Source organism: Mchenga conophoros, linkage group LG13, assembly GCF_057382185.1.
Source record: "Mchenga conophoros isolate Kocher_MC1m ecotype Shallow Benthic linkage group LG13, M_conophoros_male_GT1.1, whole genome shotgun sequence".
In the NCBI taxonomy this organism is placed as follows: Eukaryota; Metazoa; Chordata; class Actinopteri; order Cichliformes; family Cichlidae; genus Mchenga; species Mchenga conophoros.
Window position 1 is genome coordinate 7,665,728 of NC_140538.1, and position 19,442 is coordinate 7,685,169.

Consider the following 19,442-nt stretch of genomic DNA (forward strand, 5'->3'; position numbering starts at 1 on the left):
TGTAAAAACTGCACGACAGATCTCAAACAACAACCATAGCAAACTATGACCGGTTAATCCACATGTTTTAGCGAAGCTTTTCTGGCAGTTGTCTCAAAACTGCGGGACTAGTTCAGCACTAAAAATACAGACTCTTTTTCCTTTTGTCAGTGTGATTAAATATGCAAATCTGCCTATTGTTCAAAGCTTCCACTATACAACAGCAGATACAAGACAGATTCATTAAGCTATGAGTCAGCCACCAAGAGGTACTTTATTTTTATTCATCTGGGATAAAACTTCTAAACACGGTACACCAAATACAGTAAGGAGTACAGAACACAATGACTGGGGATAAAAAATTTCTGGTATCTGTTTTCTTGTTGATTTTATTGATATTGACAGGCTCAGCTCAAAACTGGAGAAGCAAAAGAGAATGGATGACTGAGGGATGCTGGATCAAAAAAAGAGGGGGGGGGGGTAACATTTTTTCAAAAATCACAAGGGCAGTTAAGTGGACTTTGTTTTTCCTGTCACTTAGGTTACACTCAGTTAAGGTCATTATGATTCAAGAGGCTAAAAGTTAATCCAACATTAAAGCGCAAAAAACTGCAGTTCTTGTGGATGCCACTTAAGGCTCACTCCAAAAGCCAGTAAATCTCCACATTCGCCAGTATTAAAATTAGAGAGGGACCGATCCGATATTACCTATCGGTATCGGTCTGATACTGACCTAAATTACTGGATCGGATATTGGAGAGAAATAAAAAATGTAATCGATCCATTAAATATCACGAAAGCAACTCACAAAACTTGCGACATGGCGTAACTCAGCTCATAACCTTAGCACGTCGGAGCAGTAGCCTATGCTTGCCTTGCGCTGTGGCAAGCGAGACCTGTCGGCAGTCTGGTTGAGCATTTGGAGCTTCGCTACCAAACCGGCATTTCTTCTCTGAGAAAGTTATTCCAGAGAGAAGTAAAGCATTCAATTCATCTCTGAATGTTTGTAAAGCATTCCCACGTTAATCTTAACAACCCATATATGGAGCGACTGCTTCTTCTCTCTCCCTCCCTCTCCTGCTGCTACTTCAATCATGAAACTGATCAATGATCAGCTGATCGGCTTTTCTGTCGACTCAGGTCTCTCTTGTTAGTTTTTGGCCCACTTTGCACCAGAAAGAGGAAACCAGCGGCTGAACAACAGCAGCACGTTTAAGCTTGATAAGCTGTTGTTAGAATGTATTTAATATTACTTTCTACACCAGGATCCTTTTCTACTTAGCTGACAGCTGGTAACTGTGCAGGGGCGGATCTAGCAAAGTTATGCAAGGGGGGCCGATAGGGCATTAACAGGGAAAAGGGGGGATACAAAGAAATACTTTTCCTTCTTATTCTCATTTAAAATGTGTAGCTTTTATTAAATAATTATCTGAATCTTACACCCAAAGTTTTAATCTGATGTAAAATGTATATAAGTCCATTACTGTATATAGTAACTATTACGTCTAATGTACCCTAGTAAGCTATAGTACTTTTTCCTTTGGGGAAGGTACCATCTGTGCTGTCTGCAATTCTGTTGAAGAAAGATGTTGAATCTATTTAATTATTGTGGAAAAATAATTGATTTCTGTGCATTTTTTTTTTACACGTGCATTAAATTAAAGTTGATTACCTCGATTAAGCATCACGAGGCAGAGGGTGGGGGGTGGTTATCTATTTTTTTCTGCTGGTAGTTGACAACCCTATTAGTTAGGTTGCTTAATATTTCCGCTAAGTACTCTTTAAAATACCAGAATAGGGAGGATGGTGTAGGTTTAAGTTTATTAGATTGATCAGTATTGCTGAACTATGAAATATTTTGGGTGCAGTGTATTTTTTTGTATACAAATATAACAGAATAGCTTTAGTGTTTTGTTTTGGTTTTAAACTTTAGTATGAACTTATACAAAATGCAGCAAGATATTAAAAAAAAAGTTTTACTGATTAAAAAATACACTATATCGGATTCATATTGGTATCGATAGATATCCAAATTTATGATATCGGTATTGGACATAAAAAAGTGGTATCGTGCTAGCTCTAATTAAAATAGCCCAAAAACGCACATTTGCATACTATTACCAAAACAAAACAAAAAAGAACTAGCTTTGGCCTTGGCCTCTGAGGATAGTTTTTCTTTTCATACCAACTCTACAACACAGCCAGTGTCAGTGGACGTCATCCGGTCTGATCTGAGTCACTGATCTGGAACTCTTTACTGTGTCTGTACTCTTTGTTGGAATACTCTTGTATAATGTCTACGTTTAACACACATGCAAAGTCTTTGTGAGGCTGGAGGTGTGGTAACGATGGCACACTTCCAAGGTCATTACCCAGGACATCTGGTTTACTTCCTGTTGGCATCTTAGTGTTTTGCACTTGGATTCTTTTTACTCTCTTGGTGTTTCTTTCGCTTCTACTTGCTTGTTAGGCTTAGTTCATAAAAACATGTGTAGATTTAGTACCTAACAACCAACTTAGTTAATATGTGAGTTATGTACTCAGACTAACCATCACTCTATTTTATGCTATCAAGCAGTGCATCACAGCACGCACACCAAAAAGCCACATTTTGCATAAATTAGCTAGCAGCTTTGAGAAAGTGGATCCGTTTGATGCATCCAGTGTTGCCAGCTGTGGCTGAGACAGCTTTCTGTTTCAGCAAGTCAGTTTTCTGGTGCGCAAAGTCAATCCCATCAGTCCATTTTTCTTTTAGTCTGGTGTGGAATCTGACCCGAGCATAATTGCCTAAATGTCTTTGAAGCAGCAACCCAAAAGGCATCTCCGATTATCATATTGTGTTCAGTTGTTAAGATGTGTTTATGTTTTAGCTCATACACATACACTCAGTGCTTTCATGGTTTTCAGTGTAGACACAGGGTCTCATGATATATCATGTTCGCCACAAATTTCCCACATGATTTGATGAAAGCGCCATCTGCGTTTGTTCTGCAGGCCAGATTCCAATCTTAATACTAATGCACAGACAGTAAGCGAAGCTGCACGGATGTCACGTGATGTAAATGCTGTTGTGAAAGTCTGTCCACCGAGATGAATACACGGATACAGGATCTGCATAACCTTTACAAGCCTAGTATCTCTGGTCTCGTCTCAGTGGAGTTTTTAGAGGTTGTAGAGTCACTAAAATTCAGTTTAGTACAATTGAGAGTGACCATTCACATGAAGTCACCCTGTCTGAGAGCAACTTAAAGAAGCCCAGCCTCGTTGGTGTTTAAAGGGATTACAGAGTACATCCATTCTGTTTGCATGTTATCTGTTTTTTTTCTCTGCAGGCACGGCATCCAAAACGGGAGAAAACAACTCATCTTTTGATTTCCCACAATGTTTCACTTATTATATATGATCACCTGTAATGATAGTGTGAGATCCTATCCTATCCTATCCTATCCTATTCTATCCTATCCTATCCTATCCTATCCTATCCTATCCTATCAAACTAAGGGTCTAACAAATAAAGTCATCCCCGAAGTGGCCAAAACTTTACAGCAAATATGCAAAAACTGTTTTGACCTCTAATGAATAGTTTCCTCCCTTATAACAACCCTTAGTAGGTTGAAAGTTTGTAATTTATACATCTGGATCCGTAGTTAAGGGCGTGGCTGCGTTGGTGTCGCTACACAATCAGCTCGATCCAAACAGCATCGGCTCGAGTCATTCTGTGTGTGCTGTTGGAGCTTTTGGAGCATTTTAATTGATTGTCTGATAATGTTATGGCTTGCTGTTTCCAATAAAAACCGTGGTGGCAATCGAAACCCATGGGTGACTACAGTCTATGCTACTGGCTCCAAGGCGAGGATGTCTCAATTTATTAAAAGCTTCTTTCCTCCACTCCTCTTCGTCGCCTCCCCTGCTCGCATCCCTAGTGGGAGGAGGACGTGCAGACTGAGCGGGGTGGGGAGTGGGATTATGGACAACTAACTAATTTAATAACTGAAACCAAAACAAATCCACTGTAACATTACAGAAACAGACAAGGGAATCACACCAAAGAGCATAAATGCCAAACATAAAAGACTAGAAAATAGGCTGAGGCATATTCCTCCCACTGCTATAAAACAGGCGGCCACAGAGTTGCGTGTGTGACTCAGAGTAGTAGCTTCTGACTGTAACTGAAACTGAAAAGTTTGGATGCACACAGTGACATTTTATGTTAGGACATACAAAAAATTGCTGGAGTGGCAGGGTGTACGTGTCCCACATGTTCACAAGCTAAAATAATTTCAGGACAGTGCTTTGTGTTAACCTACACTATATCACAATGTACTTCCTCTCTCTATAGAAAGTCACACAGGTTTTTTATTTAGTTTTTTCTAATTTGTATGTTCAATTATTCAGACATTTCTATTTATATGCCACAGCTAGAAGGCCCAGAATGAGAAGAAAGAAAATAAAATCAAAACTTGTGGCCAACACTCCTGAGAAGATGGAGCTGGAGAAGGTACAACAAGAAAAAGAAGATAGGCTGAAAAGAAATTGACAAGGAATGAAAAGCAGAAGAAAGAATCAAATCAAACTAAACTCGTGAAGTAAATGGTCATGTACAGTAGCTCAGAAGAAACCAGCATGGGCATACTACTTGATGACACCACTGACAATGATGAAGCAGAAGATGACCTGAAAAGGGATGAAAAGGAGAAAAGGAATGAAAACAAGAAGAGAGGGGCTCTGATAGAATGCAAACCAATAAAGACAACCAAGCTACTGGTTGTCACCAGTCTACAACCATTTGGTATTCATGGATCATGAGGAAACATGTGTTTCTGGTTGCGAGTTGTTGCTAAAGGTTAAAGGCAGTCACTGGGAAAATACATGCCCTTAAAACCACCTGTTGCTGGGGAAATAATATGTATTCCCCCATCATTTGACAAAACCTTAAGATGCTTTGTTCTCTGGCAGATTGCTATGGATGCAAACTGAATCAAAGCAACAGACATATCTGCAAACAGTGTCTCCTCTCAGAGCTGTAATGAAACTGTAAAAAGTGTGACACAAACTGAAAATAGAAACCTTTTGCCTTCAAGGCAACAGTAGCACTTTTGGTGGGGGGGGTTAAAGGGTTGCTGTCAGTGCCCATGCACAACTATTACTTTAAAGAAGACAAGCCTTCAAGTTTTACTACTGCTTGGCTAGTAGTTACCAAATATTTGCAGACAACCATAAAAAATTACAGGCAAGCCTGGCAGTCTGCTAGAAACCAAAAAATTACCAGGAGGGTTTTGACGCAGCACCTCTTTTGCAACCAATTTCATCTACTGACAACAAACAGCCTTCAGTTTGTTGGGAAATATGCATTCTTCCTTAGCAACCAGTAGTTATGTCAGATGCAACATGCTTGACTCTTGACCCTTTTACATCACATGAGAAACCTCAATAGGGTACTCACGGAAATACTTGGAAAATGCAAACTGAAGTTAGTGATGTTCCCATTTATGGGATTAGAAACCATGCTGTTACTGTCTGTGACATATGCTGATCTTCACCTATTGGCTGGGTGAAATCCATGTGGTTAAAGGAAAGGAAGATCCACAAACGTTTCCAAATATGGTTTTGTCGCCCACAAAGAGCAAAACAAAAGCAACAACCAGGTGTCGGTGCATGAAAGTGTGCACAGTAGTATGAGGTGAGCTTGTGCAGATCTCATGCTACTGTACAAACAGGCCCTGCAAAGCCGACCATGACTAAATGATGTACGAAAATGAGGTCAGCAGCACTTCAGTGCTACAACAACCGCTGGTATATGATATGTATATGCATTTTATTAGTGTCAATTCTTTTTGATTTGCTGATTTTAGCATGTGCTTGATTAGACAAATGTCTAAAGGTGGCTTTTGGATAGCTTGAGTCTTGTCTGTGGTCACAGCATATGTGCAAACAGCATGAGAAAGTTTGTAAAGCTTATTTCAGGTTTATTTATGAATCGACCAAAAACAGCAGATCAAGAATAGCATCACGTGACAACAGCCACAGTACACAAGACACTTAAACTCATCATGTGTACTGCAACTGTTGTCACTTGATGATATTCTTGACCTGGGTCCTTCAGCTAACTGCCAAGACAGCAGAGAAGATAAGGTTTATTGAGCTAGAAAGCGTACATGGACAATATGATGAAAGGTTTCATCAGAGTGATGAAACCTGAAGTAAGATCAATTTTTCATGCTCTGCTACCACACGTCAGTGCACATCTGCTTATTATTAACTATTAGTGGATGATGTGATGTCCTTGCTATGTCAGTGGTCATACAAGATTGTGGTTTGTGTACGCTTGTTGTCAGACTAATGACTAGTAATGACTAATAATGATCTCTTCCTGTGAAGTCTGACATGCAAAGGGTACCACATCACCTATTGCTGCTGCTGGGACAGCAAGAATGCTTAGTAAGGGCCATGATAAGAGCCAGAGATCATCAGCCTGGTCACTCTAATGTCAACTGTTTTGTCCTTTATTTATTAGTTTAACCAGCAACAAAAAAAGACTTTTCAGATTTCCTTTTTCTTCTGAAAGAGCACCTTAATAGGCAACTGCAGCTCAATCACACATTTCACACATAGGACAATAAAAGGATCAAAATAGAAACACCAAAACTTAAGGAACATAAAACTTTAAAAATGTGCGATGGATTCAGATGATTCAACAAACGTTTTTTCAACCAACAAAGATAATAACGGGCATAAGATCTGATGACAAAAACAGGAAACTGCAAAGTAAGTCATTTTTTGTGTGTGTGAACTGAACTCAGCAGCAGTGTGATGCATTCATTTCAGTGTGAATCTTCTGTTTGTGGGTTAGCAGATTCTTTAACCTACATTTAGAGGTTTACACCTTTAACAGAACAACTGCAGCTCATGCAGATGCAGAGTAGAAATGAATGAATATTGACCTGTATGTTGCTGTCCTAGATCTAAATAAAACATGTAGCAGCTTACTCAGATTTCTCAAACCTTGAGCTTCTGTGAGGGGACCTTCCACACTGTACTTGACTGTACTTTTTTTTTTTGTCCCGGACAAGAAGAGACATGCAATGCAAAGGCATTTGCATGCTACTGCAAATGAAACTGAATGACGAATAATAATGCAAAAAGGGGAAAAGTATCCCAAGCAAAAACTTTCAGTGTGTTGAAAGAGCTCTTAGTGTGAGTGGGTTTTTTTTATTTTTTATTGCTGGGGTTTGATATGGAAGTAATGACACATTAACACTTTTAGCTAGTGTTAAACCTGAGGTCATAGCTTTGCTTCTTGCAAGAGTTACCGCAGATGTGCCGGAGGCAGTGAAGCAGGACAAGGACTCACAAAACACATAGAAAGGTTTACTCAGCTCTCTTGAAGTTACATGGCACACATTTTATTAAGGTGAGACAATTCAGCCAAAAGTGTGCTTACTTTGTCCTTTAATTAAAGGACAACTATGAGTCAAGTTCGACAGAGCCAGGCTTTCTTTGCATCTTTCTTTATTTTCTTTGCTGGCTTTGACAAACCCCCAAACCCCAGTCATAGATGACTGATATTACAAAGGAGGCTCTCAACGTTCTCTGTTAACTCAGACTACCTGCTTCAGGCTCACATTAGAGCACGTGTCAAACTCCAGGCCTCGAGGGCCGGAGTCCTGCATGTTTTAGATGTGTCCTTGATCCAACACAGCTGATTTAAATGGCTAAATTACCTCCTCAACATGTCTTGAAGTTGTCCAGAAGCTTGGTAATGAGCTAATCATTTGATTCAGGTGTGTTGACCCAGAGTGAGATCTAAAACCTGCAGGACACCAGCCCTCGAGGCCTGGAGTTCGACACCCCTGCATTAGAGGGAGCATTTGACTCATCTTCTGTACTAGAGATGGACCGATCCGATATTACGTATCGGTATCGGTCTGATACTGACCTAAATTACTGGATCGGATATCGGAGAGAAATAAAAAATGTAATCCGATCCGAAGTATCACAAAATCAATAAATAAATAGAGCGGCTGTTGTCTGCGAGACCTGTCGGCAGTCTGTTGGAGCGTTTGGAGCCTCGCTACATGCTTCCTAACCGCGGCATTTCATCTCGGCGAAAACTATCTCAGAGAAGTAAAGCAAGTGTGTAAGTTCATCCCTGAATGTTTGCATAGTATTGCCACGTTAAGCAACCACTGATATATTGAGCCACAGCTGGACTGGCCATCGGAGTTCCATATTGAGGTGAAAAGGAAGTACTTCAGCTAGAATTAAAAAGTAGACACAAAGCTGGAGTCTTTGCTGCGCAGTTGCATCTACTTCTCTCATTCACTCCCTCTCCTGTTATTACCTCAAACATGAAAGTGATCAATGATCAGCTGATCACCCAGCAGCACGTTTAAGCTTGATCAGCTGTTGTTAGAATTTATTTAATATTACTTTCTAGTATCAGATTATGTTTGCTGGAGCCACAGCTGTTAAAGCTGCTGGTCATGATATCCGTTTGGATATGTGGTGAGAGGGAAACGTGAAGATGAAACCAGGAGATGTCCTTACTGAATCATCAGAGCTGAACAGGTGATGGAGAAACAGGTTTACCTTTTAGGTGACATGAATGAGTTGAAGGGAAGTTATGAAGGGAAGTTATGAACTGTTTCTGAGAGACAAATAACACCAGTATCCTTTGTAGTTGACGGCTGGTAACTGTGCAGGGTTCTGTTGCAAAGTTCTTTCGCAAAGTTCTGTCGGGGGCCAGGTTTCTTTGTTATGTCATTTAAAAACTTTGAATAAGTAATTATCTGAATCTTACAACAAAAGTGGTCATCTGATTAAATGTATAGAAATCCATTATTGTATATAGTAACGAAAAAGTCTAATATACCCTAGTAAGCTATAGTACTTTTTCCTTTGGGAAGGTACCATCTGTGCAGTCTGCAATTCTGTTAAAGAAAGATGTTGAATCTATTTAAATATTGTAGAAAAATAATTGATTTCTGTGCATTTGTTTTACAATTGCATTAAATTAAAGTTGATTACATCGATTAAGGGCAGGGGGTGGTTCCCTAATAAAGTACTCTTTAAAATACCAGAATAGGGAGGATGGTGTAGGTTTAAATTTATTAGATTGATCAGTGTTGCTGAACTATGACATGTTTTGGGTAGAGTGTATTTTTTGCATACAGGTATAACAGAATAGCTTCAGCCTCTTGTTTTTTAAAACTTGAGTATGAACTTATACAAAATACAGCAAGATATTTATAAAAAAAAACTGTTTTATTGATTACAAAATACGCTATATCGGATTCATATCGGTATCGGCAGATATCCAAATTTATGATATCGGAATCGGTATAGGACATTAAAAAGTGGTATCATGCCATCTCTATTCTGTACAAAATCTTCTCAAATCAGAGAAACATATGATCGAAATCTCCAAAAGATTATAAAAAATAGAGATTAAAAAACCTTTGGTTCTGCAAGTTTCCTTTTACAGCTCAGACAGAACACTCCCCAGTTTCACATACCGCAACCTGTCGGTCAGGTACTCCGTAAGACATGACATTTCCAGGAACCTCTTCCTCAGTAGAGCAGTAAGCTCTCTGCAGCATTTAGATGACTGCATCATCCATGCCCAGATTTGGTCTGTATGCAAACTGCAGATGGTCAACACACATTTCCATCTGTGGTCTAGTCTTTACAGAACTTTTATTACATTTAATGGTAAGGCATTGTTGTGTGAATACAGACCTGCTATGCGTCACATTGGTTTCATTTCATCAACATCTTCGCCACACAACTTCCTTTTCTGGCCCACATCTAACTCAGCCAACACAGCAGAGGCTGGCACAATGAGAGCCAACTGCTGAGGTAGATTAAATGGTAAAAATAGTAAATGGCCTGCATTTGTATAGCGCTTTTCTAGTCCCTAAGGACCCCAAAGCGCTTCACACTACATTCAGTCATTCACACACAGGCGATGGCAAGCTACATTGTAGCCACAGCTGCCCTGGGGCGCACTGACAGAGGCGAGGCTGCCGGACACTGGCGCCACCGGGCCCTCTGACCACCACCAGTAGGCAAACACGGGGTTAGTATCTTGCCCAAGGATATTTGGCATGCAGCCAGGAGGCAGCCTGGGATCGAACCACTGACCTTCTGATTAGTGGCTGACCTGCTCTGCCACCTGAGCTACAGCCACCCAAGATTAAGGAAACTACCGCATTTGTTTTAAAGCTGAAACAATTAAAAATGTAAATAATAATGTATAAACAGATAGAGCAGGTAGTTACATATGTCATAGTTAGGGCTGGATCAGATGACCCAGAATCCTCTCTTAGTTACGCTGGAATAGGTCTAGGCTGCTGAGGGCTTCCCATGATATACTTATAGTAGTGTTTCTTCTTCACTCACTATGTGTTTATATACTTCTTTGCATTTAATCATTAGTTATTCTTAATCTCCGGCTCTCTTCCACAGCGTGTCTTGCTCCCTCCCCTCTCCCCAATGGATCAAGGCAGGAGGTCGCCCCTCCCTGAGACTGGTTCTGTCATTTGCATCGTTGCACAAAATACTTTTATAACCAGAAAGTTTGTAAACCTTTAAAACCTGATCGTCCTAAAGTAAATTTTCATTATTCAACAAAATAGCTTTTAAACCTCTGTTCAGCAGTGAGAGAGAGAGAGACAAAGGCCTCCCTGTAGCTGAAGGAGAGCAAGGCTATTGCAGTAGCTTCTCCGAACAAGTGGGGTCAGATACAAACATTTAATCTTCTCAGTTTGCTCATGCTTTCTCCTCTCTGTGTTTCATATAAACTTTTGCTCTGAGCTGCTTTTGTTTACATTTTTTGAATTTATTTTCATCCACGAACAGCTCTCACAAGCCTCTAAAGTTTAGAGGTTGACAGCGCTCAGTCTTTTTTCTTCTTTCTTATTAACAAAGTTCTCTCTCTGTTGATGAAGCTCAAATGTTGTTTCATCAAATGTTTAAAGATTATATGATATACTGTTCCCCGGGGAGAAAAAAAAGATAAAGTCCAGCCATTAATTGATCCAATTTTTTATGGTTTTGACTTATGCAGAGCATATATACATATATTCATATACTGATTCTTGTTGAGGAGCCAAAAAAGACAGTTGCTCTAGCATATTTGACTTTTGGCTTCCCATTGTCTGCATGACCATGAAGTTCATAAGAATTAGCCCTGCCTCCGGCATCCTGCATTTGAGTCTGCTTCCTGAGGAAACTACGACACTGCTATTTCAGTGCTGGGAGGAGTCGCTGGGAGAGATTCAAGACACGGCTGTAAAGATCACATCTTTCAGGTGGAGTATGAACACCTTAGTGTTCCCCCAGAAGTGCTGGAGGAAAAAGTGAAGTCAATGCTTAGGCTACGTCCACACTAGCCCGGATAGATTTGAAAACGGCGTTTTTGTCCAAAAACGCTCGCGTCCACACTAGCGTTTTCGGTCGTTTTTACACAGTTGCGCATCCACATTGAAATGGCCGAAAACGCTTACGTTTCAGTACTGCTCATGCGTGAAACGCAAGAAGATTCGATCTGCCTCATTTCTGTCTGCCGCCTATTTACTTTCCTATTTACTAACCTGACCATTTTTATGATATTGTTGCCTTTTGGTGCAGTTTAATGTGATTATCTGATAAACAAAGGGGTTATTGTGCAGTTAAAAAATCCACCCAGGAAGTTTTGTGTGTCATATGAGAAATTTGTTTGGACTCAAAGTACAGACTCAGCACACCACCAGCAGTTCTAACATGGTTATTGAACAGGGAAATTGATTGGCCTGTGAACAGATGACTTGAAACCATGTTTGTGACACAGAGCAGGCAACTAGGAACCAGACAGAAAAACTGAATAAATACTTATTTATTCAGTTTTTCGAGATACAAGAACACAAGCTTAAGATGTTTACCACATTGGTTGGTGTAGCGCTCTGAGAGGAATCCACAGCATTATCCAGCCACTAAATAGGCAAGCTTAATGAGAAAACTAGACAAAGACATGCAAGGATATGCGTGTGAAATGGTTCCACCCATAGGCGCTTAAACAAAACCAGCCCACAGTTCCACCTTAAGTCAGCATTTAAGGTTATTAACTCAAAATCTAAACTTAATAATTCAAAGTTTCCAATTGTTTCCGATTTATCAACATCATTCATTTTGAGATAATAACCTAAAACCTTTACTTACACAAGGCAAAGATGGAAACATGCTTCCATAGCTTGGTTTCTTGAACTCTATCTAAAAAAAAAAACTATAACTTTTATCATAATGCAAATTGATTGTGTCCACTGTTGTACAGTCTCTAAGAATCTCATTATATTCAATGTGTTTGAGGTTTTAATAGCGCCACCTTCTCAGAAACATGAATTTTCTGGGATCATCATTTGCAGCTGCTTGTTGCCTTCTCTGGACTTTCTGTGAAAACTGATACTGTGAACTTGAAGTTTGAGGATGACACTTTTAGACACACCCAGAAAAAACTCTGATAAGAGAGAGAGAGGAAGTCGTCCATTAGAGGCCAGCTTCTGATTCATCATCCTTTGTTCACAAATGTGCTACTGAGTACAGATGTATGTATCTGCACAGAGAATCTGAATGTGTGCGTGCTTAGTTTTTGCCTGCAGCTCTGTTGTATTTGCAGCTCGTGACAACGGAAACCTTGATGTTGCTCAAGCAGTGTTTCCTGCTGTGGTCCAGCCATACTGCTCTTCTCATCTCTTTCTCTAATCTCTAAAACACAATCCGACTCTTCTGTTCCTGCTCCGAGTAGACCGCCTGGCTTCTTGTTGTGCATCGCTGGCGGAGCCACAAAGTCTGGTCTGATGCAAACTGGACGTTTATTAGCCAGCTACATACAGTACGTCTATGGTGCCTGGTTTATGTCATCGTCTATTCAGTGACCATTAGAAAGGCTATTATTAGATTAATAGATGAGCTGTTATTCCCTGTATTTTTAAACTGAGTTGACCTTCATCTTTTAAGTCACATTTAGTGACAAAAAATTATATTTCCTGTTCTAACTAGCACAGGCTAAGTTTGAATGTTCTATGCTTAAGTTAAAGATCCAGGTTTCAATGCTGCCTCATTCTCTGAAGGTTAATGTGATCTTACTTTGAGCTGAAGATCTGCATGTACATAACACAAATGAGTGCATTAGCAACAGAGTACTCAAAAGAAAACCACAAAAGATAACTTTGAAAGGAACACTCAAAACACTCTTTCATTTTCAGCCCAATGTGTAGGATGCTGGCATGTACCCTAGTTAAGATCATCCCATACACACTTAAAGATGTAAAAATTATCCTTCCGGGGCTTCCGGTGTGACGGTAAGTACAGAGCTCCCGCAAGCCAACTGGATAAAATCCGGTAAAACACGAATTAAAGTGTGAGACAAAACGACTTTGGAAGATGAGCGGAGGGACAACAAAAGCAAAGAATAAAAAAACTACGGACACCCAAAGTAAAGACATAAAACACCCGAATAACAAGGACAAGCTAACTTTTCAGCACCCGAAGCTAATATGGCCACGTTCCAAAACGGACTGGATTGTATTAGCAAGAAAATTCAACCCTCCAAAAAGAATTGAAATCAGACTTCAAGACATTCAAAGAAGAAATTACCGGCCAAATGAAACACGAACTTTCCAAATTCAAAGAAGACATCGACCAGAAGTTTAAGAACATAACTGCAGAACTTAAAGAACAAGAAGGGAAATTAGAAGCTGCGCTGACCCGCACGGAAGAAATAGAGAAGTGGAGCTATGAGGCCAATCAAACCCTGACAGAACTAATGAGAGAACAAAAATCGATGATGACCAAATTGGATGACTTGGAACTACGATCGAGACGTAACAATCTGCAGATCTACGGAATACAAGAGGGAGCTGAATCTAAAGCAGAATCGCTGGCCCAGTTTCTGGAAGTTTGGCTCAGAGAGGAGCTCAATGTTAATATCAACCTCCAGATTCAATGCGCGCACCGAGCGTTAACCTCGAAACCGGCAGCGGGTCTCCCCCCGAGGTCAGTCGTTGTCAATTTCCAACAATTCACAACCAAAGAGATGATACTTAAAAAGGCATGGGAAAAGAAAATAGTCACTCTGGACCGAAACAGGGTTTATTTTGACCATGACTACTCGGCGAGAATGGTGCAAGAACGCAAAGCATACGTGAACATCAAAAAGATATTAAAGAAAGAAGACATCCGTTTTCAGACTCCTCTCAGCAAGATGCAAATCCACTGGCCAAACGGAGTGAAAACCTACGGCAACACAGAGCAGGCTGCTAGTGACCTGCAAGAGAGAGGATACAATGTGGAAAAAGGGATAAACAGCCGGGAGAGAGAGCACCGAAGGACGTCCGTCAACCGGGGCAGCAACATGGACACCAGTGCTGGGGTGGCTAGCAGGGGAGTTCGAGAGAGACTTCAAGAATTTCAGCATAGCAATAACAATGCATGAGAGGGGTATATGGAGACGTATGACGACAAGATGGATTTAAGGTGTGTCTGGTAGGATTATGTGGAAACACAAAGTTGGCTATGGATGGACTGTACATAATAACAAGGACTAGTATGAGTGTGACAATCTTTCATGAGTCATATCTCATTACTGGCGGGGGGCCCTTTCAATACGGGAGATATACCCCCCAAAAACAAAAAGAGGAACAACAGGTGGGGAAGGTGGTTGGTACCTCTTTACTGAAGTCCTCTTATTTGTACATAAAACTTCATTTAGTTTGAGTCCAAGTACTTGCTGTACTGAGCCATGTACTGACTAGAAAAGTGGCTTCACTGGCTTTTCACTGGAACTTGGACCTTTGACTATAAAAACTCAATCGCAAAATCTTGTGACATTACCAATAAGTTCGATGTGTCACATGGCCCTCTTCCTATGGAAAAAACAAAAGTTGTATCCAAGATGGCCGACTTCTAAATGGCCACCATGGTCACCACCTATCTTGAGGAGTTTGCCCCCTCACATATACTAATGCGCCACAAACAGGACTTTAATGTCACCAACCATTCCCATGTTATTACGGTGTATCCATATAAATGGCCCACCCTGTAGAATAAATGAAAATCAGCATTGTCAAAAAAGAGCCTGATTAAACAAAGAGGATTTAACTGCAGAGTTAGCTGAAAAAAATCTGGAAAAAAAAGACTGAAAATCAAATAAATTAAGCAAAATGAATAAATATATTAATTTCATTCATGAAAATCAGACCACAGCTTCTGTTGTGGGTAATTCAAGCTTCCCTTGTGCTTACAGGAAGACCAAAGCCAACAAAAGGAAGTGAGCACAGGAGTGCAGCACTGTCGAAACACATTTGCACATTTACTGTAATTTCAATTTCGTTTCTTAGCAAAGGTGAAATTTAAAGAAAACTGAAACAAACCTCTAGACTAAAGGTTTCTCACATCACTGCTTCTCGGGGTGAGTCCCTTTTTCGTTTAAAAGTTTGGCTGTTCACCTGAAAACTATTTTCTCTGGCATGCTGGTGTTTTCCCTTTTCCTGAGAAAAATGCCAGAAATGTTTCACTAAAGCCTTTGAAGGTTATTGTTCTTTCAGCGTGTACACCAGAGAGCACAGGTCAAATCTTTTTAACACAAAGCTTCATTTAGTTTGAGTCCAAGTACTTGCTGTACTGAGCCATGTACTGACTAGAAAAGTGGCTTCACTGGCTTTTTACTGGAACTTGGACCTTGGACTATACTGGACTTGTAGAAGGTCATTCTGGAGGGTAGAAATGGTACCTTATGGCCAAATCTAATTCAGAATTAATCAAGCAGCTCATTGGGACCCACAGTTAAAATGATGATGTATATATACTGTATACCCATACATACCCCCATGATCCAGAGATTCGGGCATGGTGTCTGGCCAGAGCTCATCTATGTAATATGTGGATGTCCTCCAAACTAAATAGGAAAGAGACCACCCACCTTGTTATCAGCATTCAGCTCAAAAACCTGCATCTTTGATAGTACGGAAGTGCATTGGTGCTTATGGAATTGATAGCTTGCACATCTAGACAAATGCAGAAATGTATAAATAGCTTTTAGAGCAACATCCTCCCCCATCCAGACAATGTTTTTTCTTAGGGAAATCATTGGATTATTCAGGAAAACTATGCTAAACCACAGCGCAGCTATTAAAAAAAGTATGGCTTCTAAGTAGAAGAGAAGCAGGAACGGGATAATATTGCTGGGTTCCCGGACGTTTACAACAATGATCACGTGCATACCGAACTGTGGAGTGGAATCAGTTCAGATTTTGGATCAACCATGATCCGTTGCACCACTAGTTTTTACTAACTTGTGTTTAACACCAACCTACCAGAGGGTCTGCAGATGAAAATTAGCCCAAGGCTAATCTGGCATATTTACATTTGTTAAAATGTTCATTAATATGTATTGCCCCTCTTTCTAAATAAAATAAAATAAATAAATAAAAGTAAAAGAATCTACACTTTTTTTTCTAAAAGTCTGGCAAAGACCTGTTGAAATGCTTTTAAGGGCAGTCTCCAGTTACAATGACAGAAGTAAAAATTGATGACTGGAGCAGCTGATCACGTGGGTTTGTGGGTTTCTGCACGGCATCCTAAAACTAACTTCTTTAAACTTCTTCCTCCTTCTGTTTGTATGACATGTAAAGTGAAATATCTTAAGCCATGTATCGGTTCTGGCATATACAGTAGCTCATGAGAATTGGCTCTTCAGTAAATTAGAAATAATGCATGCTTGTGCTAAACTATTGTTTGGTCTTTAGTACTCTTGGCAAAATGATACTTGGAGATGGTAGATGTTGACATGCTGACAATAGGTCACTCTAGCCGATTGCTAGGTGGTTGCTAGGCCAGGCAATGTGATATCTGATAAGAGCCACAAGGGCCTAAGATGTACCTCCTGTATCAGGCATAGGCAGCCTTCAACATTAAAAGCCATTTTAGCCCCTCCTACCAAAAGAGAGACAGTACCACACACGTGGTGGTGACAGATGGCTTGTTTTGTTTGTGTGTGTGTGTGTGTGTGTGTGGGGGGGGGGGTGTCTTTTTCAAAGCTTGTGAGAGCCTCAGTTTGACAACCTGGGGAAGACTCACTGTTGTCCAGGTGACTATCATACCTAATTGTTTGCCAAGAACTGTAGTATATTGATTGAAGCGATGTAGAGACACTTTCAGGTACTGTTGTCTCCTTAATATGAAGGCACTCCTGAACCTGAGACGATGTACTTCATGTTGCTGTCTTCTTACAAACTTTATGCCAGCCTCCTTTTCCATCAGGACTTTGCACCTGCACAGTGCCAAGCCTACTACCAAATAATCTGCTGAACATTTTGTTACTGTGCGTTACTTGTCATGATCCTGGGTCAGTGACCCAGCGATTAGATTCTATTGTTATTATTTTCTAGTTTATTCTGATTTTGTATTTGTTCTTTGGTTCTCGTGTTTTATTTTTTCCTACCTGTGTCTAACGCCCTGTGCTCTGTTTGTGTCCCCGAGTTTTGTGTTGTAAAACAGTCTGTGAGTTTCCTGTTTTACTTTGAAGGTTTGTGTCTCTTCGTGTCTAATTAGGTTCAGCTGTTTTCCCCTCTGGTGTGTCATTCCCTGATTACTTTATGTGTATTTATAGTGTGCGTCTGCCATTGTTCCTCGTCATGTCGTCTGTGTAACCTGGTGTGGATCCTTTTTCTCACCACACCACATGACTGCTGCCTCAGCCGTGACATTACTGGCAGTTGAACACCACAGATTCAGCAGTGTTATTGAAGGCGACAAGAAACGGATTGAGACGAGTTAAGGAGCTCATCTTCTATAACTGACCACTGAAAATAATCGATGTAATCCACCATCTAACAGCCACCTGAAGTGTTGAGGTTCCCTTCCCAGACATTTCAACCCCCACTTACGGCTTCTTTCATGTGATCTCATCAGCTCACATGATATTCGAGTGGGACAATTTCATACAGAAGCTTTGACCCCAAGGGTAAAGACATGCCTACTTTTTTATATTTTTGTCACACCTTGGCTCATGTGATGACTCACTTTCCCTTAATGGGTCAATGAACCCATGCATCACCTCTGAGAACCCACTGGGGTTAAATACCTGAGGGAATTTCCATCAGTAGTTTCAGAACTGAAGAAGCCTGTTAAATGAAAGGTGAAATGAACCAAAAGTCCAGCTGCCTTTTTCAAGTATTCAAGACAATCTCTGTAAGACTCTACTAAAAGAGATTCTAGTAATTTGATACAGGATTTCTGACTTTCATCAGCTATAAACCATATTCATCATAAATGAACTAAAAGGATAGAAATAGTCTCCTTTACAGGCGATAAGTATCTTAAACATTGAGACCTGAGTCTCATACTAAAAGCCTTTAAAGTTGCTTAAATTTAGCATTTTAACCATATTGAAGCTCCCTTGAAGTTGCTAGTTTGAACCAGTTGTGGAGAAACTGCACTTTTTCTGCAGTCAAAACATCTGCTTACTAGTTTCCCCATGTAGGCCATGTTTAGGCATACCTACTCGGGCTCTGTGTGGTATAAATATGGATTTGCCGTTCACCCACACCTACCCAGCTGGGGTCCTTCAAGTTTTTTGCTGGCATATTTATAGAAGGGAAATGCAGCTATACTGTGGAGAAGGTGAAACCACTGAACATGTTGTTGCACTGTCATGTGAGGTTGAGAGAAGGTGACTGGTTCAAATCGCAATTAAAAGTGAAATGCAATTTTATTGATGTACTGCAAAATAAATTCCAGAAGTAAGAGCTGTGGTGCCATTTTCCAATTTCCATTCTCTTCAACTTATCCTTTTCAGGGTTGCGGCTGGGGCTGGAGCCTATCCCAACTATCTTAGGGCGTGAGGCAGGTTGCACCCTGGACAGGTCACAGAGGCTAACACAGAGAGACAATTAACCTAACCCGACTAACTGCATGTCTTTGGACTGCTAATTTGTCTAATCATAATTTATGTACATGGTCACTATGGGCCCCCCCACCCCACTGTAGTCTGCCCCACTGGGGCCCAGTTGGAACCTTTCGGCTCTAAACTCCAGTGGACCATCTGTCTGTGGTCTCCAGTGCTCCCACAGACCCCAAGGAGGCCTATTTGCTGTGTAACCGTTCAAGCCTTGTCCACTGCATGTTTGACTAACTTCTTTAGCCCTTTAGAAATGAAACCAGAGTTTTATTGTAAGACACAATTGTGTTCTGAGTGGCAACTGAAGAGTAAGGTTTCATTTTCCCCTCTTGTTCATATTTTTAGGGAAAGTGAAACTCTAGTGACACAGACTTGATCTAGTGTGCCGTGTCAGCCACGTCTAACTGTTCAGATGTCTCACGAGAAAAGGGTGTAACCGGTTTGCTTTATTGGGTTACTCCCTTGTGAGCCCGTATCACAGGCAACAGCAGCAGACTGCAGTACAGTACACACATGAAGACACTCAGCT